Here is a 10,296-nt window from a genome sequence, read left to right as displayed (position 1 = left end):
AATAAAAGGAAATAAACACATTAAATGCAAGTTAGAAGCCAATGATTGAGAAAAAATACTGGATACATTTAACATTTAGAATTACCATTCTTAAAATGAAAAGATAAAACATACAGAGTTGATAACTGTTTCATAACAAATATTCCAGATGGAAAAATTTTTCTTTCATTTTGCATCGATCTTGGTCAAATTGTTGAATGGGCGTCCACAAGTGTCTTCAACTAGGGAGTACACATTCCTTTGTAAAAGCTCACTTCCTTAATCAGGGAAATGTTTTGTCTACTAGTCCTGATTTTGGTTTTGCTGTTGAAATCAATACTGTTAATACGGATCAGTTTCTGGTTTCCTGTTGGAGTATTACATAACATCCACATCTTTTTTTTTTTTTTTTCTCTCTCTCTCTCTCATCTTGAAGTAGTCACAAAGAACTGTAGCCTACCATGAATATTTAAAATACTAGGCTACTGTGAACACTGTTGGGTCGCATTTGAATAATGTAACGTTTGGGTCTTCCAGCAAGATTAGCAGAACTACACAAAATCCCTTGGTGAAATGACCAAATTAGAACTTATTTTACTTCCAAAAGGTGTTATTTCTTGAACACTATTCACAAAATTTGTATAAAGAATGCAAGCCTATAAATTTATTCATTTATATTTTAGTTGCCAGAATGACTCATTCATATGGAAAACTGGTCAACCTGAAAAAGGAATGAAATTCTGATACATGCTACAACATGGGCAAATTTTAAAAACATTATTCTAAGTGAAATTGTGTGTGTGTGTGTGTGTGTGCACGCACGCTCAGTTGTTTTCAACTCTTTGCGACTCCATGGACTGTGGCCAGCCAGGCTCCTCCATCCATGGAATTTTCCAGGCAAGAATACTGGAGTGGGTTGCCATTTCCTCCTCCAGAGGATCTCCCCAACCCAGGGATTTAACCCATGTCTCTTGTGTCCCCTGCACTGGCAAGAGGATTCTTTACCACTGGTGCCACTTCCTACCAGTCCGACTACAAGGAGATCCAACCAGTCCATCCTAAAGGAAATCAGTCCTGAATATTCATTGCAAGGACTGATGCTGAAGCTGAAACTCCAACACTTTGGCCACCTGATGTGAAGAACTGACTCATTTGAAAAGACCCTGATGCTGGGAAAGATTGAAGGCGGGAGGAGAAGGGGAGGACAGAGGATGAGATGGTTGGATGGCATCACCCACTCAATGGACATGAGTTTGAGTAAACTTTGGGAGTTGGTGGACAGGGAGGCCTGGCGTGCTGCAGTCCATGGGGTCACAAAGAGTCGGACATGAGTGAGCGACTGAACTGAACTGAACTGAGCGCCACCTGGGAAGCCCAAGCCATATGCAAAAGGACAGATATTCTATGATCTGACTTGTATGAGGCACATAGAGCAGTGAGATTCTTAGAGAGAGAAAGCAAAAAAGTGGCAATCAGGGTCTGGGAAGGGGGCACTGGGGAGTTAGTGTTTAGTGGGTACAGAGTTTATGTTGGGAATGGTGAAGAGATTTGGAGATGGAAAGTTGAGATAGTTGCACAACTAAGTGAATGACAATGTCACTACTGCACACTCAAAAATGGTTAAAATGGTAAATTTTATGTGATGTGTATTTTACCTTAACAAAAAATGACTCACTGTTATTAGCTAGGACCATGAACCATGACTCACATATGGTAACAGCCATTAATACAAGAAGCAAGACTGACTTCATCATGATGACTTCTCGCTTTCATAGTCCTATTTCTGCTTTTTGTTTTTAACTGACATTGGTGAGTTCTTCTGAAGCAGAATCGTTAAGCCTTAACTGTTGAGGCAGAGTTATAATACCTTTTTTTTCCTGATTTTTTTTTTTTTTCAGAATCGAGTCCAGCCATGAAATTTGTGGGGCCTGATACAAAATGAAAATGCAGGGCCCCATGTTCAAAAATTATTAAGAATTTTCAAGATGTCAATGACAGAGCATTAAACTAAGTGCAGGACCCTTCTAAGCTCTGGGCCCTGGTTGCACTGGTCTTACACCAATGATGTCAGCCCTTCTCAGGATTTAGCAAACACAAATTTCCTGAGAAATGTGAAGAAGGCATTCCCCCTGGAGACAGGAGGTGTGAAAGTAGAGCATGTGGCCCAGTGACTGCAGCAAGCAAGGGCTGCCCTGAGGGGAATCCTCTTGGAAACAAAGCCAAGACACTGAGCAGGTGTGTGAAGGCGCCATCTTTGAGTCACAGAGTTGACCAGTCTTGGAGCTGCTCCACCTCCAGGGAGGTAAGAACTCCAGTTTATTTGAAGCTTATTCTTTTGTTTCCTGTTATGGTTGCCATTTCTTTCTCCAATGCATGAAAGTGAAAAGTGAAAGTGAAGTCGCTCAGTCGTGTCTGACTCTTAGCGACCCCATGGACTGCAGCCTACCAGGCTTCTCCGTCCATGGGATTTTCCAGGCAAGAGTACTGAAGTGGGTTGCCATCGCCTTCTCCGATTTATAATGCATGCACATCTCGTCTCTTTTTTACATAATTTATTTATTTGGGGTTGTGCAGGGTCTTTGTTGCTGCGCGTGCCACTTTCTCCACTGGGGTGAGTGCGACTGCTTTTCATTGCCGTGCGCGGGTCTCTCACTGCAGTGGCTTCTTTTGTTGGGGAGCGTGGGCTTCCCTGGTAGCTCAGTTGGTAAAGCTGGTAAAGAATCTGCCTGTAATGCAGGAGACCCTGGTTCGATTCCTGAGTTGGGAAGATCCCCTGGAGAAGGGAACAGCTACCCACTCCAGCATTCTGGCCTGGAGAATTCCAGGGACTGTATAGAGAATTCCATGGGTCGCAAAGAGTCGGACGTGACTGAGTGACTTTAACACGGGCTTTAGGCGCACAAGCTTCAGTAAGTGCAGCACGCGGGCTCAGTAGTTGTGACACACAGGGTTTAGTGGGATCTTCCCAGAGCAGGGATTGAACCTGTGTCAAATCACTCCGCATTGGCAGGTGGATTCCCATGCACTGTGCCACCAGGGAAGTCCTGATGCGTGTCTTAAAGAAAGGCCCTTTCTCATCCGTGCAGCCCCCTCTGGTTCCCCTCTAATCACTCTCCTTAAAAAACAACAACTCACATTAAAAATTTTTTTTCCTTTCAAATGTTTTCTTTTCATGCAAATTCAAATGTGCTGCTTCCGTTTCCTTGGCCCCTACACAGCCTGACTTTCTCCCCCCAACCTCTGCAGAAGGTGCCCCCGAAGTCTGGGATGACCAGCCAACTGCCCAGCCCAGCTGGTATTTTCCTACCCTTGCTGCCATCCACGCTGAGGAGTCCCAGGCCCAGCCGGCAGCCTAGGAACCCCTGGCAAGCAGCCTTTACCCCTACATTTTTGTTTATGTTTGTTTGCTTTAACGCTTAAATAATTTTTTTTTCATTTATTTATTTTTTGTCTGCGCAGCTTGTGATGTCTTAGTTCCCTGACCAAGGACTGAATCCAGGCCCGCAGAGCCCTAACTACTGGACCACTGGGGAGGTCCCAATTTCTTATTTTTAAAGTTCCAACCTACTGAGAAATTAACACCTTGTCAATCTAGAACAACGCTGGCAGTCATTCCTCATGCACTTCGGTAAGTCCCCTAGCTGGTAGAAGAAGGTTTATGCTATAGCACCTCCTTTCCCATGGCCGCAAACCAGCTTCCATGACGGGCCCCTGCTGCCCTCGTTCCTTGCCCCATCCCCACCAGCATTCACCTTTCCTACTCCCAAAAGTACAGCTCATGGCAACCTTTTAAAGAAAATTATTTTAATGGATGTCCCAGCAAATGCACTTTTAAAAAAGCCCTCTCTGAAAACCAGAGCTAATGAAAATGAATTGTGTTCATGGATTTTTTTTTTTTTTAAGCCTTCTCTGGGTCAGAAACGTATCGTTCTGAACACTTGAGTTTTGTCTCATGTACTTGTTTTCCTTTAGATTTCCTGAGATCTCAAGGAGAGCTCAAGCCCATTTTCCTCAATGAGAGCGCCTCTGAGCTCGGTGGGGCTCAGCTTCCCGGCCCCTTCCTGCCTTGGATTCTTTCCCGCGAACCAGTCATTGCTTCCATGACACTGATGGGGAACGTTCCACAAAGGCCATGAGCCGGATCACAGCCCACCTCCTGTGACAATTCTGTGCTGGAAAACACGTGAGCCAGAGAGCTTACCCAGAAGAAACATCTTCAGCTCTCAAGATCACAAGACAGAAAACAACAAAATTCTGTAAAGCAATTCTCCTTCAATAAATAAATAAATTAATTAAAAAACAATCTCTCACACATCATTAGTGCAGTTTAGAGGAAGTGTTTCTTTACTCCCACTTTGAATTCAGCCAGCATTTCGATGGGTCTGGATCTTATAAGCACAACCATAGCACATGCATTTGGAAAACAGATGTCTGTGTTCCTCTCTTCCAAAGAGGCTATGGAATGAGGGTTCTTATTCTTCAGGATCCAAGGCGCCCAGAGACCTGGGGCCCAGGAGGGCTGCCAGCCCCTGCCTTCTTGTACCCGCCAGACCTGCTTCCTCACCACACTGTTGGGCATACCCTAGTCTGCAGCCACCGTCAGTCCTTGCCCCTGTAGCAGCAAGAACCTTCTAGCTACATTCAGGCACTACACATATCCTGTTCCCAGAAGTGTCATTTCCTCAGCCATCTTTTGAACCTTTAATCAGATACATTATGTTCTTTCTTTGTTTTTAACTTTTTATGTTGGAGTACAGTTGACCAACAATGTTGTGTTAATTTCAGGTGGACAGCAAAGTGACTCAGTTACACATATACATGCATCTCCTCTTTCTCAAATTCTTTCCCCATTTGGGTTGTTACATAACATTAAGCAGAGTTCCCTGTGCTATATGATAGGTCCTTGTTGGTTGCTGCTAAGCTGCTAAGTCACTTCAGTCGTGTCCGACTTTGTGCAACCCCATAGACGACAACCCACGAGGCTCCCCCGTCCCTGGGATTCTCCAGGCAAGAACACTGGAGTGGGCTGCCATTTCCTTCTCCAATGCAGGAAAGTGAAAAGTGAAAGTGAAGGTGCTCAGTCGTGTCCGACTCTTAGTGACCCCATGGACTGCAGCCTACCAGGCTCCTCCGTCCATGGGATTTTCCAGGCAAGAGTACTGGAGTGGGGTGCCATCGCCTTCTCCCCTTGTTGGTTAGCCATCTTAAAAAATGTGTATGTATCACTCCTGAACTCCCTAACTATCCTCTCCCCTGACTCTTTCCCCATGGTAACCATTAGTCTGTTCTCCAAGTCTGTGAGTCTGTTTCTGTTTGGTAAATAAGTTCATCTGTATAATTTCTTTTTAGATTCTGTACACAAGTGTGTGTGCTGTGTACGAAGTTGCTTCAGTTGTGTCCGACTCTTTGTGACCCTATGAACTGCAGCCTGCCAGGCTCCTCTGTCCATGAAACTTTCCAGGCAAGAATACTGGAGTGGGTTGCCATGCCCTCTTCCAGGGGATCCTCCCCACCTACAGATCGAACCTATGTCTCTTATATCTCTTGCATTGTTTGGCAGGTGGCAGGTGGGTTCTTTACCACTAGCACCACCTGGAAAGCCCCACATACAAGAGATATCATACCATAATTCTCTTTCTCTGACTTCATCAGTATGATAATCTCTAGGCCCATCCATGTTGCTGCAAATGGCATTATTTCATTGTTTTTAATGGCTGAGTAATATTCCATTGTCCTAACCTCTAGAGTACTGTGGCTCAGACGATAAAGTGTCTGCCTGCAAAGCAGGAGACCTGGGTTCAATCCCTGGGTTGGGAAGATCCCCTGGAAAAGAAAATGACAACCCACTCCAGTACTCTTGCCTGGAAAATCCCATGGACGGAGGAGCCTAACAGGCTACAGTCCGTGGGGTTGCAAGGAGTTGGACACAACTGAGCAACTTCACTAGTTCAGTTCAGTTCAGTCGCTCAGTCGTGTCTGACTCTTTGGGACCCCACGAATGGCAGCACGCCAGGCCTCCCTGTCCATCACCATCTCCTGGAGTTCACTCAAACTCATGTCCATCGAGTCGGTGATGCCATCCTCTGTCGTCCCCTTCTCCTCCTGCCCCCAATCCCTCCCAGCATCAGAGTCTTTTCCAATGAGTCAACTCTTCGCATCAGGTGGCCAAAGTACTGGAGTTTCAGCTTTACATCATTTCTTCCAAAGAAATCCCAGGGCTGATCTCCTTTAGAATGGACTGGTTGGATCTCCTTGAAGTCCAAGGGACTCTCAAGAGCAACTTCACTAAAATAAATATTCCATTGTACATATGTACCACATCTTCTTTATCTATCCAATACTTAATTTTCTTGCTCTAAATGCCCCATTGACTCCCACTCCTCTTAAAGCAAAACCTGACTTCCTTACAAAAGTGCCATAAAAGGCCAGGATTGGCCAGTTTTCTGATTCCTGGATCATCACTCCCCCCATCCCCCAACCCCACCCCAGGTTCTCTCTACTGGGATACACTGAACTGCACCCCACCCCACCCCTGCTGGTGGGCCGTGGTTTGTGTACACCAGTAGAATTATCCTGGTCACAGAGATTGGCTGCGGCAGAGGCACATGCCCCCAAATGGTTAATCCTAGGGCTTTCCTTCCACAGATAAGGCCCTGGACACATGTAGGCTCTAGAGCAGTGGTCCCCAACCTTCGTGGCACCAGGGACTAGTATCACGGAAGATAATTTTTCCATGGACCGGGAGTGGGGTGGGTGAGTTGGGGATGGTTCAGGCAGAAATGTGAGGGACGAGAAGCTGCAGAGGAGCTTTGCTGGCTTGCCTGCCGCTTACCTTCTGCTGTGCGGCCCAGTTCCTAACTGGCCATGAACTGGTACCAGTTCTTGGCTCAGAGATTGGGGACCCCTGCTCTAGAACCGGGGCAGCTGTGCTGCGACTATAAGAAGGGGCCACCTTGAATGTAGGAGGAGACTAACCTTGTGGAGGCCAGACCGGGAACACAGAATCCACATTGCTGGTGACTTCATCGAGTCTCCAGATGAGACCATCCTGAAGCCCACAGGTGTTTGATCCACGCAGATGGAGACATTCCCTCTGGAAGCAGCCGGCGAGGGACACTGTATGACTCTCTGTGGCAGGAATCTTGCGTGACAGCTTCTAGAGAGGCCCCAGCTGACCAGCTCCCCACACTATTTCCACATTGTCACAGTACTTACTGCTGTCTGAAGGGGCTCTTTATGCTTTGGGTTGTCAGCTGCTCATGTCTGACCCACTAGAGCAGGGGACTCATCTTTACTTGTTCAAGTTGCTCCTGCAGGGGAGGCACACAGTGGGTTCTCAGTGAATACTGGTGAATGCCTGATGACCTGTTCACCAACTCTTTTATTTTGACCAGGCCGCGTGGCTCGTGGGATCTTAGTTCCCTGACCAGTGGCCCCTGCAGTGGAAGTACAGAGTCTTAACCACTGGACCTCTAGGAAGTCCCATCACCAAGTGTTTCTTTTCTCTCTGCTGTTGCTGTCCTCACTGCCTGAAACAGTCCCAACCCCTTTTTCCAGCCAACGCTACCCCACTTTCAACTGCAGGTCACTTATCAGATGCTCTGAGACCCCTTCCTGGGCCCCCACCTCAAGCTGTCTTCCCCGAGTCTCAGGGAGAGCCCAACTTACAAGACTGATCGCTCTTGGCAGCAAATGTCAGTTCACATCTCTGGCTCCCCATTCTTCATCCATTTGACAGTTTAGCTGAATACCTACTATGAGACAGGCGCTATGGAGGCTGGGAAAATAGCACTGGGCAAACCACATAAATACTGCAATTCATGGATCTTACATTCTAGTGAGGGAAAGACAGTAACAAGCGAATAAGGAGAAGACATGATCTGACAGCTGAATACTATGAAGCAGAGGAGGGGAGGTGAGGTGGTGGGGGATGAGCAGACAACTGGGGAAGTCAGGGGTGACTTAAAGGGGAAGGTGACATTTGAGCAAAGACTTGAATGAGGTAAGGGAGTAAGCCAAGTAACTAAATACTGAGGTATAAATTTGAGAAACCTCAGCATGTGAATGGTATTTAAAGCCATGAGCTTCTAGGGCATCTTGAAGGGAGTAATTGTGGATATACAGGTGGAATTCAGAACCTGGGGCCTGGGAAGGTTTAGAGGTCATGGACAAGAGGAGCAACCCATAAAGGAGATAAGGAGCAATAGGAAAGCTGGAAAGAAATCAGGAAAGCCTGGTATCCTAGAAACCAAGACAGGAGAGTTTCAAGGTAGGAAGTAACCAACCATGCCAAATGCCACGGACAAAAGGTCTGAGAAGTGGCCATTGGATGAAGAATATGGGGATCACTGGTGACTTTGATAAGGGGGCAGAGAATGAAACTGCTAACATGTTGGGATGCATATGTGAAAAGCTGTATGTATCAAGATGCTCTTTGTGGCACTGTTTGTAAGATGGGAAATCTGGAACTTGATTATTCAACAAGAAGAAATTAGTTGTGGCAGATAAGGTGCGTATAAGCAACAAAACACTATGTAGCCATTAAAATAGTGCTCTAGAATGTGAAAAGTGTTCAATTTATGCTACTAAATGAACAAGCTGGTCACAGAACAACATACACATTAAGAACCTATTTTTGTATTTGATATGTGTTAGTTGCTCAGTCCTGCCTGAACTCTTAGAGATCCCATGGGGAACTCTTTGTGATCCTACCAGGCTCCTCTGTCCATGGATTTCTCCAGGCAAGAATGCTGGAGTGGGTTGCCATTTCCTCCTGCAAGGGATATTCCCCACCCAGGGATTGAGCCTGTGTCTTCTGCATTGGAGTTGGTGATGGACAGGGAGGCCTGGCATGCTGCGATTCATGGGGTCGCAAAGAGTCGGACACGACTGAGTGACTGATCTGATCTGATCTTCTGCATTGCAGCCAGATTCTTTACCACTGAGCCACCAGAGACGCCCTGTTTGATAGCACAATAGAAGATAAAGCATGGGTTGGCATTTTTTGTAAATGGCCAGACAGTAAATGTTTTAGGCTTTGTGGGCATTCAGCTTTAACGTGGAAGGTGTCATAGACAAAATGTCAATGAATGAGATGGTGGCTATGTTTCAATAAAACATTATTTATGGACCCTGAAATTTGAATTTCATGATTTCCATGTATCATGAAATATTCTATTTATGTCTCCCCAAGCTTTAAAATCCAGTGTTCTTGCCTGGAGAATCCCAGGGACGGGGGAGCCTGGTGGGCTGCCGTCTATGGGGTCACACAGAGTCGGACACGACTGAAGTGACTTAGCAGCAAGCTTTAAAAAGAGTATAAAGACCATTCTTTGCCCACTGAGTGCAGGAAAACTAGAATAGGATTGGATCTGATCTGCAGGCCATAGTTTGCCTAGCTATTCATTGCCCGCACCTTGTGTGTTTCCTTTTGTTGCTTGTTTCCCAAAACACTTATCACTCTTTAATAGACTAGATAATTTATTTTAAAAATACATTTACTGTTTGTGATCCACACCCCTCTTTTCCCTCTCAGCCTCCAAGAATTCAAGCTCCAGAAGCTGCAAGTTATTTTATTCACTGATGTATCCCAGGCTCCTAGATAAATGCATGGGACACGGTAGTAGATTATTAAAGTTGTTGAATGTATAAATGAATAATATATTAATCAATCCTAAAATAAATCAACTCTGATTATTTATGGGAAGGACTGAGGCTGAAGATGAAAACTCCAATACTTGGGCCACCTGATGAGAAGAAAAGACACTGATGCTGGGAAAGTCTGAGGGCAAGAAAAGGGGAGGGCAGAGGATGAAAAGGTTGGATAGCATCACTGACTCAATGGACATGAGTATACGCAAACTCCGGGAGATAGGGAAAGACAGAGAAGCCTGGCAGTTCACGGGGGTCACAGAGTCGACACGACTTAGACGTCTGAACAATAACAACTCGTATAATTAGCAACCTAATATACAAAACAACAAACCTATAAACTTTCTTCCGTGAGCCCCCAACCCTAAGAAAGTCCACAACTTGAGGGGATCCTGGCGCCCACTTCTCGAAATCCGCCCCTAAACCCCCCAGCCGAGCACGCGCAGTTCACTCCCCGCGACGCAGCCTTGACGCCACCAGGAGACGCCCAAGCAGCCGCCCGCTAGGCACAAACACCAGTCCCACGTGACCGGTGTCGCACCCGGTGAGCGTCACGTGACGGACTCAGTTTTCCTCCAATCGTTGCACACGTTATGGGGATTCCACCCAGGACCTGACCTGAGTCTTAAAACAACCTATGCCCCTGCCAGCCAAACTGGCCGGCTC

The 10,296-nt window shown here is 46.2% G+C and overlaps 1 long non-coding RNA gene across 3 annotated transcripts; it reads right to left on the bottom strand.

Annotated features, from left to right (window-relative positions):
• Positions 1-2,544: 2,544 nt before the first annotated feature.
• On the bottom strand, positions 2,545-10,186 carry LOC129652320 (uncharacterized). Of its 3 annotated transcripts, XR_008714526.1 has the most exons (5): positions 9,965-10,186; positions 7,648-7,730; positions 7,195-7,289; positions 6,955-7,072; positions 3,850-4,151 (listed from the first exon to the last, which is right to left on the bottom strand). It is a non-coding gene; the product is annotated as an uncharacterized LOC129652320 (long non-coding RNA). The 3 variants fall into 3 exon arrangements; XR_008714527.1 differs by lacking the exon at positions 3,850-4,151 and adding an exon at positions 2,545-2,705 and having other exon boundaries at positions 6,955-7,289; positions 9,965-10,123; XR_008714525.1 differs by having other exon boundaries at positions 6,955-7,289; positions 9,965-10,123.
• Positions 10,187-10,296: the final 110 nt, after the last annotated feature.

This window comes from Bubalus kerabau, chromosome 5 (assembly GCF_029407905.1).
Source record: "Bubalus kerabau isolate K-KA32 ecotype Philippines breed swamp buffalo chromosome 5, PCC_UOA_SB_1v2, whole genome shotgun sequence".
Classification (NCBI taxonomy): domain Eukaryota; kingdom Metazoa; phylum Chordata; class Mammalia; order Artiodactyla; family Bovidae; genus Bubalus; species Bubalus kerabau.
This window is presented reverse-complemented; position numbering and strand designations above follow the sequence as displayed.